At 40.4% G+C, this 15,891-nt stretch overlaps 1 protein-coding gene across 1 annotated transcript in view; it reads left to right on the forward strand.

The window, feature by feature from the left end:
• Positions 1-931: 931 nt before the first annotated feature.
• SEMA3D (semaphorin 3D) overlaps positions 932-15,891 on the forward strand; it is a 180,760-nt gene continuing 165,800 nt past the window's right edge. Inside the window, exon 1 of the mRNA XM_081799702.1 lies at positions 932-1,402. The gene's annotated coding sequence lies outside the window, so the exon portion shown is untranslated. The remainder of the gene's footprint in view (positions 1,403-15,891) is intronic.

Raw genomic sequence — 15,891 nt, forward strand, 5'->3', positions numbered from 1 at the left:
ATTTGCCAAAGGAACCCTGGGACCTTACAAGCTGTGCTCTTAAATCAAGCTGACAAATGCAGAACCCTGTGGCTGCTTTTTTTCCCTCTGGCTCTACCCTCAAGTAAGCTTTATGTTTCGGACTAATAAGTGCAAGGTGTGTGACTCCAGACCTAGAGTACCAATCACAGAAGGATTTACCGCGCAGCTGATGAGGCCCAAGCTTCGGGACTCATCACTTGCCCTTTCCATGACCCTGAGGGCTGCCTGACAATAAATTCACATAGTCGTTTTTTTAAGATCTGTAGAAATTAAGCTATTTCAGCATTGTTTTTCTTAAAGAGGATCCCACCTTCAAATTGTCTAAGTTCCAGGCTCCACAAAATGTGGATTCATCCCTGGTCCCCATAACTTCAGTTTCCTATTGCACGACCAAGGTGTGTACAAATCTATAAAGGAAAACTCCTGACAGAAATATATGACATATCCCTGTTGGCCTGGTATAAGGTAAAGAGGAAAGAAGATTTACATCCTGGGGGGTTTTCTGCCCTTCCCCCCCCATTTTCTCCTCCCCCTCTACTTGGTCCTTCCTCGTGCTAGCCCCTCAACGGAGGTTTGTTTTCCATGGCTCATCCTAATGCCTGCTCTTTCAAGGCCAGTGGCCCAGGGTTTTACATACTGGAACACAGGTACTCTTTTTGAGGCTTGGTGTTTTGGACATTATTTGTCCGGTTTCTTCCGCGGGGGGTCCTTACAGACTGTATGGTATAGAATACATAGGTCCCAAAGTCAGCCGGGCGCGGGCGGGCTCAAATGTCCGAGGCTGCCGCACAGACAGAGTGCACAGGGTGGCCAGCCCGGAAAAACATGCCTCAGCGTGGCCGGAGCTACATTTAATCCACGCTGCTGACAGCCTGCGCGCCGGCAAGGATAGACTTCGGCACGCTGGGGAGGACTGGCGTGCGCAGAGGAAAGGGGGGCCGAGGGCTGGGGGAGGAGATCGGAAGGGGAGAGGTAATCCCCGGCGTTCTGAGCATCCCCTTTTTAGAAAGACTGTGTCTCTCCCAGGACAGCTGCTGCGGTCACACCACAAACTTAAAAGCCGCCCTCCCGCTCGGAGCGTGCCTTTCCTCGCCACACTCGCCTCCCCAAAGCTCCAGCTGGTGCCTGGCTCCCCGCCTGTCCCGTCTCGGCGCTCCGGAGCCAGCAGCGCCCCCTGCCTCCCCGTCTGGCCTCTGCGGCCGCAGCCTCCGCGCTCCGTCAGGGCCGCCGGCGGCTCCCGCGGCTCAGCCAGGGCTGCCTCTCAGAGGAGCTCGCGCTGGTGCCCCAGGTCGCCGCCGCGCACGCCCACAGCCTGCATCCCCTTCCTCTCTTCCTGAAAGGACATCTGGCCCAGAGAGAGGGGGAGAAGAGTTCGCGGCAGGTAAGGCTGGCGTCTGGTCACCTGCTACCCCAGTGGGAGGGCGCGCTGGGGACCGCAGAGTTAAGCAGGGGTGACTGAATTTGGGGGGTGGCTGTGGGTCCGAAGTGAGGATGCGCAGCCCTAGGAGATAAGGAACCGTCCGGGGACGAAGAAAACGCTCGGGAGGGGAGCGCCCGTGGGGTGGGCGCGCGGGGGAACAGACTGGGAATCAGTGCGCTTAGGAGCGGACGGCCTGTGCTCGCCGCGCCGGGGACAGCGTGGCGGCGGGGGCGCAGTCCCACCTCCCCGCTGCCGCCGCGGGCGCCTCCTCAGCCCAAGCCGCCCGCCGCCAAAACCGAGCAAAGTTTTCCTCTCGAGGCGCGCCCGGGAACTTCACTCTGTTCCTCGCTCCCTCCGCGGCCAAGGCGGCAGGAGAGCGCATTTGAACGTGCTCTGTGGCTTCCGCCGGCTGCAGGTTCATTGGGAGACGCGATGGTGGGGACCTTCTGGGGAGGACTTGACCAAGGGTATCTGCGCCCTTCGCTCCCTCCTTTTCCCGCGGGCTGGGGGAGGGGACGAGGAGACCGTAGCGGTTGTTTCTGTTGTGGTGCTTTGGGGGAGGGATGGGCGACGCCTTTTTCCTCGCGAAGGAATCGCGACGCTCCTCTAATGGAAACGTGCATCCTTCTAGACCCTGAGGGTAAGGTTGGAGTCAGACACCAGGCACGAAGCCGGCTGTCTGGGAAATGTGGTTATTGCAAAACGCACTCCTGCTGGAGCGGGGCATCCCTCGGTAGCCTCGGCTTGGCTCGCGCGGGAAAGGCCCGGATTTGACTCCTGCTGGGAATTTAACGCAGTGGATCTACCCTCTCCCCGACCCCCGGCCCCGGGTGTCCCCTCCCGACCCCTTCCCGGCCCGCCCGGAGTCGAAGCGTTAACGGGCTGCCCTGGCAGTGCAAGGGCTGTTTTCGGCACTGGCAGATTCTCCTTCCCTGGTGACTTGTGTTCAGCCTCGTGGGCTGAGTTGCTCTGCTTCCGTCCCAGCGCTGAAGGGACTTGACAGGAGGAGGAGACGCTACGCTGTCGCCGGCGAGCTGGAATCCAAGGGACTGGACGCGAGCCGCGCGCCCAGCAGCCGGGGCCAATGAGGTCCCAAATTCCTGGTTACGGAGATCGAGTTAAGTCGGCGAACTTTTCGCCCTTCAGTCGGGAGTGAAGCGAGGACTCTTCTCCACCAAAGCCCCTCCCACCCTTCCTTAGTTTGTCAGTGCTGTTTGCACTAGCGAGAAGGGGGGCTTAAAGTCTCAAGTTTAGCCGCAAAGGCTTCTCTTCCTGACTAGGTGTGTGGGGGAGGCCCGAACGGGGAGGAGAGGAAAGGGTTATGGGGAAGTAGAGAAGGGATGAGACCCCCTCCTGGGTCTGATGCTGCTGTTGTATAACCATGGCAACCGCCGGGGCGAGAGCGGTCAGAGCCTTATGGGTTCCGCACGTGGAAGGAAAAATGTGAAGGGTGGGAAGGGAGAGAGCCGCATGTCATCACTCCAGTGATGCCTTCGCTTCTCCCGCAGTTCCGAGGCCAGACATCGAAGAGATGAGCAGGAAGGGTTGGGGTTGGAAGTGAGCAGTCCCAGGCAGGAGTTGCTTTAATTCTGTTCAGCCTTGGAATCGTGGAGACTCCTCCCAGCAGCTAGAACTGGCCAGAGGAGGCATCGCTGACAAGCTACAGAGTGACGGTCCAGGTCCGGGAGATGGGTAAAGACCTTGGCCCTTGGAAGAGAAAGGCCAGGAAATACCGGAAGGTGATGTGGGAAGAGATAAGAATAGGGTCAAGAGGTAGCTGAGAGACAATAAAACGGTACTGCTTTGGACTGCCAACATTTCAAATGGAATTTGCCCATTTATGAAATGGAAAATTGGTGGAGAAGGGAAGGGACATTTATCAAACACTCTACTGCATCCTAGGTGCTTTATACGTTATCACGATTAAGATTCCCAACAGTTCTACACAAAGTGTCATTATTCTCCTTATTTTTTAGATGGAAAAAAGCAAAGACACAGAGAGAAATGGGTGGTGTCCCATTTTGGTTTTTGCAGTACTAACAAGAAATGATCATCCTTAAAAATGGAATTGATGATTAGGGGAGTAGACAAAGCAGTTATTCTCATTTTAGAAATGATAATAGTGAGATATAAAGGTGTTAATTGATACGTCCAAATATAAACTAGTAAGGGGCAGAGCTGAGACTGGAACTGTTTTACCTTAAGGTGGCTCACCCTTCAGGGCCTTCAGGAAGCTTTCCGTGACCCCACTTAAAGAGAGGACCTTTCTAAGGTCAGTTTGATACTGCATCTGTATATTATAATTTACCATGGAAGAACATCCAAGAATTTAAAGGGAATCCATGGTTGAGGATTGGTACAAGCCACATCAAGTCTGTAGGCCGAGAATCATATACACGTGATATTAATAATCTATATTTACACAGGTCTTATTGTACCTTATAGGAATTTTAGTGGCTTTCATCATATTTGTAAAGGAAAAATGAAAACAAAAGAAACATATTTTGTCAAATAGTAATCCCATGGCTATATTGAGAAAATTTCCTGAGGTTAATGACGTTTTCCTTAGTCTACTTATTGCCTCCATGACCTAAAAACTCATTTCATGGTTTGGCACCACTGGTTCACCTTTGTAAAATCTGTTGTCCATCCATTTAGGAGAACTAACAATGTGACTCCTTTTACCTTCCCAATGACTCTCTGAGAGAGGGAGGTCAAGGAAAAGTATCTGGCGGTGCAAAATGTTTTGGAATTATCAGGAAACCATAATCAATAGCAGAAACTAAGGGTAAAAGGTAGAGAAATAATTATGTGGATTTTATTTTGCCTTCTTGCAGAATTGCCTTTATAGGTACATCTTAGTTAATGAATTTGCTTTATATATTTTTGCGTGGAAAAATGCACAAAGATAAATTGAATTTTTAATCTCTGTGCGTGTGTGTAGGGCTGGTAAACATGGGGGTGGGAATTATTTTTGGTGGCAAGGAAGGTCAGGAATATAAACAATTACAAGGCAGAGTAAGCACACGTACTGTTTCCAAAGACAGGCTAACAGATCAACTATAGGTTTGAACTTGAGTCATGAAGCTGAATAACTCTCACATCGTTTCTTTTCCAAAAGTAGGAAATACATTGTTTGGGGCTGGGGTTAAACTGAGGCAGGAAGTTTCAGGGTACCTCCTTTTTATTCTTCATACTGTGTTCTCATTCTACATGGGCATTTGTTAACCGAAGAAATGTTTACCACAGACCTGAAGATGTTTCTGATGATGGCTTGTGGAATTGGCAAGTATCTCTGTCCACCAGTGTTTGTATACTGCTCATACAGAGTTAGTGGATTAAGCCATCCCCATTTTTTTTTTTAAAGATTTTATTTATTTATTTGACAGAGAGAGAGAGAGAGCACAAGTAGGCAGAGAGGCAGGCAGAGGGAGAGGGAGAAGCAGACTCTCCATCGAGCAGGGAGCCCGACATGGGGCTCGATCCCAGGACCCTGGGATCATGACCTGAGCCGAAGGCAGCCGCCTAACCGACTGAGCCACCCAGGTGCCCCAAGCCATCCCCATTTTTATTAAGTATTTGGAATATCAAATTTTCAGTTTCAAGAGGAAAACATTCCAATTGGTGCTGATTTAATAAATATTAGTATGTCTTCAAGTTGTTAGTTACAGGTTCATTATTTTGAGAAAAACAAATGTGACTCTCAACTTTACTGTTCTGTCTGGAAAATATAATGGTGTGCTGATATATGTTCTTTGGGAAGCACTCTTGTCAATTAATAAATGATTTATTTAATGAATAAGAGTAATCATAGCACTATTTTGAAAAATTATTATTCTTTCTATAAATACCTGGAGCTATACAGATTACCCCAATAAAATAGTAAGTTTTTCAACAGTGAGTAACATATTCCTTGAAAGAAAAAAGAAATATCCACATTTGTGAAATAAGTAGTAATAGCAATAATAATGATTGACCATGGGCAAAACTTGTTAATCACATTTCTTCTGACCTCAAAATTTGGTTAAAAAAAATACTCTACTAACCCAGGAAACCTTGGCCAAAATCCCTTTCTTTTTATATCACATCATACCTTTCAGCCAATATTCTGAGTTTCCAATAATTTATTTTTTCTTTATTTTTGTTGTTTATGATCCCTGACTAGATCATAAGAACCTCGAGGGAAAGAATTGGACTTTAACTTTTTATACCTTCAGGTTGGTACAATGCTAAACATATTCTAGATGCTTAACACATACTGAAGTCTAATTCATTAACGAAACATTTAATACAGTGATTTTGAATCACTTTTTGTCTATAAAAGATCAGATTAAAGATCTTTGGTGTTATACCTTACTTTTTCTGAGTATTTTAGGAAGGAAAGTTTTCTCTTATAGCTGAGTTTTACCCTTTCATAGAAAAAAGTGGTGAAATGCTGAGTGTTTTATCATAATGCATATCATACAGAAATGGTGTAATAATCGTGTGAAATAGGTATATAAGAACTTTGTAAATTGTTGCATGCTACAAAGAAGTAATTCTTTTATTTTTAAATTTCTTGTGTTTTTTAAAAGGACCCAGTTAACACATGAGAATCTACATCATCTGTGTCCATATTAGTTCACCTTAACTTTAAGTACCTAAGTAATAGTTAGAAAGAAGGATATAGCCAAAGCAAAATTCACTATAAACAGGAAATACACTGATAAGCAAATGTAATGCCTTTGAAATGATTTTGAAATTTCATAATAATGAGATATACTTAAATAATAGACAATTACAAATATAAATTATTAAAAAACAGATAATAGTTAAGTACTTAAAGAAGCTAACCTATGTAATGAAGCATACTATTCATACTTAGACTTTAAGTGATTTTAATAACTTTTAACCTATCTTCATTAATATCTTTATTTCCATGTTAATAATATTTAGTAATTTCTAATAGTCACAGACCAGGGTACCTTTAACAAATTGACTAATCTTTCACTGGTGAATTTAGACAGTTTGCTCATTCTTTTGCAAAGCTCGATAAAATACAAGTATTACCCTCCTACAGAAATGCATAAAATAAACTGAGAATTAAGTGACCAAGGGTTCCTAGAAGAGTGCGATAGATTCAGCGTCTGAATCTATCATCTTTTTAAGATAAGGTGTCTTCTTCAGAAATTAGGAATAATTTACTTTATGTTCTTTTTTTCTTCTATAGGTCATTTAACGTAATAACTTCAAATTTTATATTTTTAAAACTGGTGGTTAATAATGTTTTCTATTAGTGGGTTTTACTAGCAAATCACAGGAAAAATGGAAACGTTTGCTATATTTTTCTAATTAAATAGAATTAAGCATCATTAAATGGTAATATTACTTCTAAGAATAAAGTCAATAAAATAAGCAAAAATGTCTAAAGTACTGAGAGTCTTAAAAAGAAATATAGTACTCTTTCATGGAAAATAAATGGTGTAGGTATATGAAGGTGACTTTATTAATCTACCATCAGATAAATGTCTGATTTATTTTTTCTATATTAATTATGCATTTTACTAGGTCTCCTTTTCAGTTAATCTTTTGCATATCTTAGACAGCATTTAAGTATTTTGATGTCATATTTGGTTCGGAAATGAGTTGCTTAAATAGTTCCACAGAAGCCTTTTTTTACATATTATGTTGACAGTTGAACCCATGCCTGATGATGTATAATCTCAAATTGTATTTAAATAGTCTGGTTTTCTGTGATAGAACATACAAAATCAGTGAGACTCTTACTCCCACTTTTTGTTTCTTATCCTTATCGTAAAGGCCAGTCTGTACCACGTGAAATTCAGGCATTCTTGGGTTTTGGTATTTGTTATTATTGTTGCTTTTGGATAAATGTTTGCTCTTCATATCTGAATTGGTTGTTCTGTGAAAGAAAGAAGTATTTTCTAAAATGAATACTATTCTTATTTGGAGAAACACTCTCAATTTTGAAATACAACACTTCATTTCAAAGATAGATATTTGGAAATCCCAGAATTCTTTGTTTACTTGTAATGCTAAATACTGGGTCTATAGAAATTGATACTAATTTGAGTTTTCTTGTTGAAATGGGCACATTTTTTTTGTAAATCATATTTTTATAGTAATGATTTTCATCACAGATATAGTTCCTGATCCTTACTGAAAAACTGGAAAATATAGATAAGCATAGAGAAGTGTTAGTAAAGCTTCATTCATAAACCTACAAACGTATGTTAATTCTTAGCTTAAAAATGAAATTTATTTACTTACTAAACGTGAAATTTATTTGAAAAATAAATTTTATATGTGACACTTAGTGCCTAAAGTTCATAGGTGATAGAATGTGCTCTTGATAGGTTGGGATAAAAAGGACACTTTTGCAGTCTCTCTCCCAAAACCTCATAACCCCAATAGAACCATGAGAAAAACATCAGACAAATTCCAAGGGCGGGTGGCAATCTACAATATACCTAACCGGTACTCCTCAAACCTGTCATGATCATCAAAACCAAAGAAAGTCGGAGAATTTGTCACAGGCAGGAGGAAGGAAGCCAAAGAGACAGGGACTAAATGTAATGTGATATCCTGGATGGGATCCATGAAAATAAAAAGAGCGTTAGGTAAACATTAAGGAAATCAGAATAAACTATGGGCTTTAGTTAATAATAATATATCAGTATTGGCTCATTAATTATAACAAATGTCCATAAGATATAAAAATAATAGCTGAAACTACTGTAGGGTGTGGGTTTAGGGGGACTCTGTACTATCTTCTCAATGTTTTTGTACATCCAAAACTGTTCTAAAAATAAAGTCTATTTTTAAAACTTGTATTTGAAAGCATATAGATTAAGCATGGTGAGAAGCCGGGTAAGAAGCGAACCATTCTCTGGTCAGCAAGGCTAATGTCATTCAGTTAAATGCTTAATTTAGTCCCCTAGTTCAAAGCACTACTATTTTGCCCTTTTTTTTGATACTAAATATTATACATCTTATTATGGTAAACACATATTTTGAATGAGTTGCTCTTCTTATAATTACTTTTTTGAAAGGAAATGTAATATTTGGATTACTAAAAAACATTCAGATTACCATTATTATAGGTTTTCGTGCAAAGAAAGTTGTGTATTAGTCACGTCCTATAAATCAATCTTAGATATTGAAAGAGAAGGCAAACTTTTTTCTACTTCTGCCCTTGCTATTTTATTGATATTGACAAGATCCATCACCCATGCCAGATGTCTTCAGTCCTAGATGATGATTATGCTTCCAAAATTCTTGCCAGAATGGCTCAATGACTATTTATTCTTTTTACCCCTCTTTGAATCTCAAGTTCATCTACTGCATTAAGTATGTTAAATATTATTCCCTATCAAATATTATATATATAATACACATATCATTACTATTTTGAAAATTATAAATATACTTAGGAGGCCTCTATGTCCCAAAAAAACTCCCAGAAGCTGAGACTCATCTGTGTTCCAGCCAATGTAGAGTAGGGAGGATACACAGGTTGTTGTTTGCCTTTATGTGTGTGTGTGTGTGTGTGTGTGTGTGTGTGTAGTGTTTCTCATTTTTCCCTCTCTATAAATCACACATTATTCCTTCTCTTCCCTGTGTTCCAAATTGTTTCTATTTTTTAAAAAATCTGAGTTTCACTCTCTTGGAGTAAGCTCTTCTTACAGTTGGACTGAAAGTCCTGTCATGTTACCTTTCTTATCTAAGCTTTTATACTGGTGTCTAATTTTTGAGTGTTACCTCATATTTATAATTATTTAAGAGTTATCTGACTCTGTGCTTTATAGTTAACTATAGTTTCTGCTGAATTTGTGTTCTACTGTGGCAATTGTTGAAAAGTTTAGCTCTGCTTTTTTTTTTTTTTTCTGTTTCTAGTTTGTATGAGTCATAGCATAAAAAACACATTTGAAGAACTTGTTCAGGAAAAGTCATGGAAACCAATCCCAGAATATGTGACTAAAAGCCCTCTTTTTTGGTATGACCCCACTGAATTTCCTGAAATGATGAAAACATCTGAGAAAGACCCAGATCAATATGACTAATATGCTCTGGGTTCTCAGTAGAATCTTAGATTCAGGGTTTTCATTTTTGTTACACAAAATAATTGAATACATTTTTTAAAAAAGAGAGATCCTGCCTATGGTAATTTAACCTAGTCAGAAAGAGGAATGGAGAAATCTAATACTCTGACCAAAATCTTAAAATGCATACCAGAGACTATCCTGTTGTCTCCTTTTTTACTTCCTATCAACGTATTTTCAAGGAATCGATGACTTGTGAATACATAATTATAACTAGAGTACCTTTTTAAAAATCTTCGTAAATGAAAATAATCATCTCAAACCTTATCAATTTTGAGATTTGACTCAGTGTCAGATGACAAAATCTTTAAATGGTGCAATTGTGTGCTTATTAATTTTATCATTGACATATATTCTGATTCAGAATTCACTCTTTTGGCCCCAGTAGTGTCTGTCTTGTAGTTTCATGTATGTCCCTTATTATAATTGAATTAGTGTTACAAGTTGCTCTCCAAGCTGGATGGTAGAAAGTTAAAGCCAGACTAGTCTGTCTGCAGAAGTATTTGCATGATGAAATCATGTAAGATATTATTTATGATAATAAAATGGGAAGTTAATACAAATCAACTTTTGAAGTGAAGACTTTTATCACCTGTAAAGTAGCTGTTCCAAAGCATTTGTGCTGGATATACAGATGAGAGAATAACATTTCATTTCACAGAGCTGTGGGGATTGTTGTCTTAGACTGTACTGTGATGAGGTTTGGCAGGGACTGTTCATTGTTCAGGTTTTAAAAAGGGCAAGTTTTTGGCAGGAGTGACTTGCATAGAAGAGAAATGCTCTGCATACACATGTGCACTCAATAAACCCTTCAGAGAACTTGGGCTAAGATATTATGGATTCCTCACTCCACCCTACCCCCTGTCTTGAGATATTGACTGTTTAGAGCCCTTTTGTTGTGTCACTATCATAGAGGCCTTTTCATATTCCAAGAAATGGTACTTTGGACTCATATTTCTAAAGTTATTAGAGTATAGTGAGTAGTCATTTCATATCCTGTGCACTTTCACTTGAAAAATATTAAAAACAACAATTGCATTCAGATCTGCTTTTCCCTAATATTTATCAGTCACAAAACCATCACCTCCGTGACAGCCAACAGTTGTCCTTTCTATATGTTTGTGACCCTTGGTTATGTCCAATAATCAAAAATGAAGATGTAGAATTTCCCTTTTTTCCTTTATTGTGTACATGCAGTGTTGAAAATGTTTGTGCTTTAAGTACATAATGTATTAGGACAAGCAAAACCAAAAAGTATTATAAATGCCCCAAATTAATAAGCAGGACAAGACAGCATCAACCCCATGGGCCTACGTTCTCTCTACTCCTTCCTCATGGGGCTTTGGCTGCACTGATCTCTCCTTTCACTTGGAAGAATTTTGCCTTTTACTGCTACCACCTCTCCTGGCCCCTCACTGTTGCCCATTCTCCTTACCACCTTCACATGCGTTCCCTAACTCTTGCCTGAGAAAGTGCTTTTCATTCAAATTCCACCCCCTTGTCCTTAAGATCTTTTCCAGTCCCCAGTAATTATTACCCTCTCTCTTACTTCTAGGATCACAAGGCTAAGTTTCTCAAGGATAAGAATCAAATGGTTGTTACTGTGACATCGTTCATGTTCCCATAGCATATCACCAAGTTTTGTGTGTAATAGGTACACCATCTCTGATACTTGAAATTATTCCATTCAGAACCCATTGCCTCTGTTTTTTCTTCTTGTCACTGCTTTAGATATGCAGTTCATCATAAAGTTCATTTCACGTGTACCTTCTTTCATCACAAAGGTTATTTCACACGTATCCATATTACTTTTGCGCCATCCTAACTCTCCTTCTCCTTCCATCTCTTGCAAAGTATTTATCCAGCGCCTGCGCTGGGCATCGTGAGAGTCACTGATGAAAGATGAAAAACATGGCTCCCCTCAAGTGGACAATCATAAAAGAATTGATGATCATTATGGGTCACATCAAATTTCTTTAGGATCTTAAATACAATAAACAGAAGTTCTATTCATACTGTTGGTCTAGAGCCTGGCCTTTTTATTTTTTTAAAGATTTTATTTATTTATTTGACAGAGAGAGACACAGCGAGAGAGGGAACACAAGCAGGGGGAGTGGGAGAGGGAGAAGCAGGCTTCCCGCGGAGCAGGGAGCCCGATGCGGGGCTCGATCCCAGGACCCTGGGATCATGACCTGAGCCGAAGGCAGACGCTTAACGACTGAGCCACCCAGGCGCCCCATAGAGCCTGGCCTTTTTAAAAATTATGTCCTCTTCTTCCTTAACTTCTGTTTTTCTCTCTGTGGTGCTAATGCCCCAAGTGTCATCTCGAGTCCCGAGTTTTCTCTTGGGTCTCAGTCATTGCACCATACCACTTCAGTGCTTGTGGGTTGGCCTTCATTGCTCAGTACGCCACTTATAAAGGAGGTTTCTCTGGTAGCTGAAAGTTTCAGAGTCTTTGATTAGTGTAACTTTAAACCGGGGCTTTAAAGTGTGGGAGGGAATGTGGTGCCATCGTTGAGACTCTGCCCTGTGAAAGCAGACAGCCTGGGTTCAGGTCTGAGTTCTGTCACATCTGAGTTGTGTGATTCAGACAAGTGACTTGACCTTTCCATACCTGTTTCCCGAATTTCAGCTGGGGGTTCGTGAAAGTGCTAACCTCATAGGGGCATTGTGAGGATTAAATGGGTTAATGTAGGAAAATCAAATGCTGTACAGAACATTGCAATATCTGTGAGTATTATCTCTTCTTTATCCTTACTCAGGTTATGCAAATTGCACATCAGGTCAGATTCTCACACCATCTACAAACTGTTCTAGTTGCCTTCTTGTTCTTTATCTGCTGAATTCCCTTCATCTCATTCAAAGTACAGTCCTTTGGTGACCTCACTGTTTTGTTCTTGCATAATAGAAAGACATTTTAGGATTGACTATTACCACCCCCTTATTTTGCACAGAAGTGTGTTTAAAGAGACGTACAGTTGACCCTTGAACAACACGGGTTTGAACGGCACAGGTCCGCTTATATGCACATTTCTTTTCAACAAGTTATATTGGAACATTTTTCAGAGGTTTACAACAATGTGAAAAAGCTCATATAGCATAGAATAATCAAAAAATTAAGAAGTTATGTCGTGAATGCATAAAATATATGTAGATACTAGTTTATTTTATCATTTACCATAAAATATACACAAATCTACTAGAAGAGTTAAAATGTATCAATTTATCATGGTGCCGTTCACACTGGGGAGAAATGTAAACAAACGTAAAGATACAGTATTAAATCATAACTGCATAAAATGAACTGTAATATATACTGTACTACTGAAACAGTTTTGTAGCCACATCCTGTTGCTATTGCAGTGAGCTCAAGTGTTGGGAGTATCCACTAAAAACACGGTGTGACACTAATCATCTCCATGTGAACAGTTTGTCTCTTCAGTAAATTTCGTATCATAGTAAAAAACCACCTCTTGTGGTTCTCACGTATTCCTTGTGTTTAGTGCAATACCGTAAACCTTAAATAAAACCATGGGAAACATTTGAAGGTTAGTGATGCTGGAAGTACCCACAGGAAGCAGAGAAAAGTCATGATGTTACAAGAAAAAGTTGAAATGCTGGATATGTACCGTAGATTGAGGTCTGTAGCTGTGGTTGCCGGCATTTCAAGATCAATGAATCCAGTGTAGGACCATTGTAGGAAAAAGAAAAGGAAGTTAATTGCAGCCATCATTGAAGCCATACCAGCAAGTGCAAAAAAAACCTTCCACTTTTTGCAGAACAGTGTTTTTGTTTTTTTTTTAACTCTTATTGAAAATGTAGCAAAAAAAAAGAAAATGTAGCTTTTATGTAGGTGCAGAATTGCTATAAGAAAGGCTTACCTATAGACTCTAATAGGATTTGAGAAAAAGTAAAGTCATTATATGACAGCTTAAAGCAAAAAGAAGGTGAAGGATCTAAAGCTGGAAAACGTGATGCCACAGAGGATGATTTCATAATTTCAGAAAGAGGTTCGGCTTAAAAAATGTCAAGATAAGGAGAAGAGAAGCAGCTTCCGCCAACCAAGAGGCAGCACTTGAGTTCTCAGACGCCAGTACAAAAATTGAGGAGAATGGATATCTGCCTGAACAGGTTTTTAATGCAGATGAAAGTACTTATTCCAGGAAAAAGTGCCATAAAGTGTTAGTAAGGAAGAGAAGTGAGCACCAGGATTTAAGGCAAGAAAGGATAAACTAACTCTACTGTTTTGTGCAAATGCAGTTGGAATTATGATCAAGACTGTCCTTATCTATAAAGCTGCTAACCCCTGAGCCTTCAAAGGGAAAAGATAAACACCAGCTGCCAGTCTTTGGTTGTATAACAAGGCCTGGACAACGAGAACCCTTTCTCTGGATTGGTTCTATCCATGCTTTGTCCCTGAGTCAGGAAGTACCTTGTCACTAGGGACTGCCTTTTAAGGTTCTTTTCATATTGGACAATTCCCCTAGCCACCCAGCACCCCATGAACTTAACACCAAAGGCATCAAAGGGGTCTACTTGCCCCCAAACATAATGTCTCTAATTCAGCCTGTAGATTAAGGGGTCTTAAGGACTTTTAGGCTCATTACACATGACACCCTCATGAAGGGATTGTCAACATTATGGAAGAGAACCCCAATAGAGAACATCATGAAAGTCTGGGAGGATTATACCATTGAAGATGCCATCCTTATAGAAAAGAACTGTGAAAGGCATCAAGCCTGAAACAATAAATCCCTGCTGGAAAAAACTGTGTCCAGATGTTGTGCATGACTTCACAGGATTTAAGACAAAGCCAATCAAGGAAATCATGAAAGAGATTGGATATGGCAAAAAAAGGGTGGGGCGGGGGGAGATGAAGGGCTTCAAGATATGTTTGGATCTTGGAGAAACTGAAGAGCTAATAGACACTACACCAGAAGAGTAACAGAAGACAACTTGATGAAGATGAGTATTTTTGTACCTGTGCCAGACCGGTGAGGAAAAAAGACACAGAAGAAGTAGTGCAGAAAACAAGCTGACATTAGGCAATCTGGCAGAAGAGGTCCAATTATTCAAGACTGCCTTTGACTTCTTTTACAGCATGGACTCTTCTATGATAAGGGCACTGAAACTAAAGCAAATAGCAGAAGAAGGATTGATACTGTATAGAAAAAGAAATTTCTTACAGAAATGAAAAAGCAAAAAAAAAAAAATCAGACAGAAATTATGATGTATTTCCATAGAGTTACATGAAGTTGGCCTGCCTTTCATGCCTCCCCTTCTACCTCCTCTACCTCTTCCACCTCCGCCAATACTAAGACAGCAAAACCAACTGCCCCTCCTCCTCCTCCTCTTTAGCCTACCCAGCATAAGGATCCAAGGATGAAAACTTTATGATGATCCACTTCCACTTAATGAGCAGCAAATAATCACGCTGTACAGTTAATAAACCTATCTGTTGTGGGCATGTGTATCTTTATTGAAAATCTAGTAACTGTATGGCAAGAACTGTAGGAGATGTTTCCGTGTCATCATCATTGTATTCGTCGTAGAACATCGTGTGCATAAAGTGAGTAATATTTAATACAAAGTTAATAATGTGTAGTTGTCTTGCTGTTTTATAACTTTGCTTTCAAAGAATTATATTACCATACAGTATGCCTCTCTCTCTGGTAAATGGAGGAATTGTGTATTCACCAATCATCACAGGTAAGTGGTTTAAAAAATGTAGCAACGTTTCCAATACTGTATTATGAATGACTGTAATACTGTATGCCATAAAAATTTTATAACAATTCATTCATTAGTGTATAGGCTAGGCTACTATGGAATAATTATATTGATTACACTAGACTGCCGTAAAGCAATCATATAGCTGCTACTTCATTATCAGTGCATCAGTTGTTATACCGGTAAATAAATATGAATTTTTTTCACATTACCTTTTCATTTTTGATGTCTAATGTTAGTAATACTGTAATATCTACAGTGTTTTGTACCATATGAGAGAATATTGATGCAGCTGCTGACAGACGATTCATCTTATAAAAAGATGATGTAACTTACAGTATCAATAAGTATAGTATAGTACTGTAAGTGTATTCTCTCTTCCTTATGATTTTCTTAACATTTTCTTTCCTCTAGCTTATATTATGAGAATACAGTATATAATACATATAACATACAAAATGTGTGCTAATGGACTGTTTATGGTATTGGTAAGACCTCCAGTCAACAGTAGGCTATTAGCCGGGAAGTTTTTGGAGAGTCAAAAGTTATATGAGGATTTTCAACTGTGTGGAAATCAGCACCCCAACCCCTGCATTGTTCAAGGGCAAACTGTAGTTT

This window comes from Leptonychotes weddellii, chromosome 12 (assembly GCF_054177405.1).
Source record: "Leptonychotes weddellii isolate Sample4059 chromosome 12, ASM5417740v2, whole genome shotgun sequence".
Lineage (NCBI taxonomy): Eukaryota > Metazoa > Chordata > Mammalia > Carnivora > Phocidae > Leptonychotes > Leptonychotes weddellii.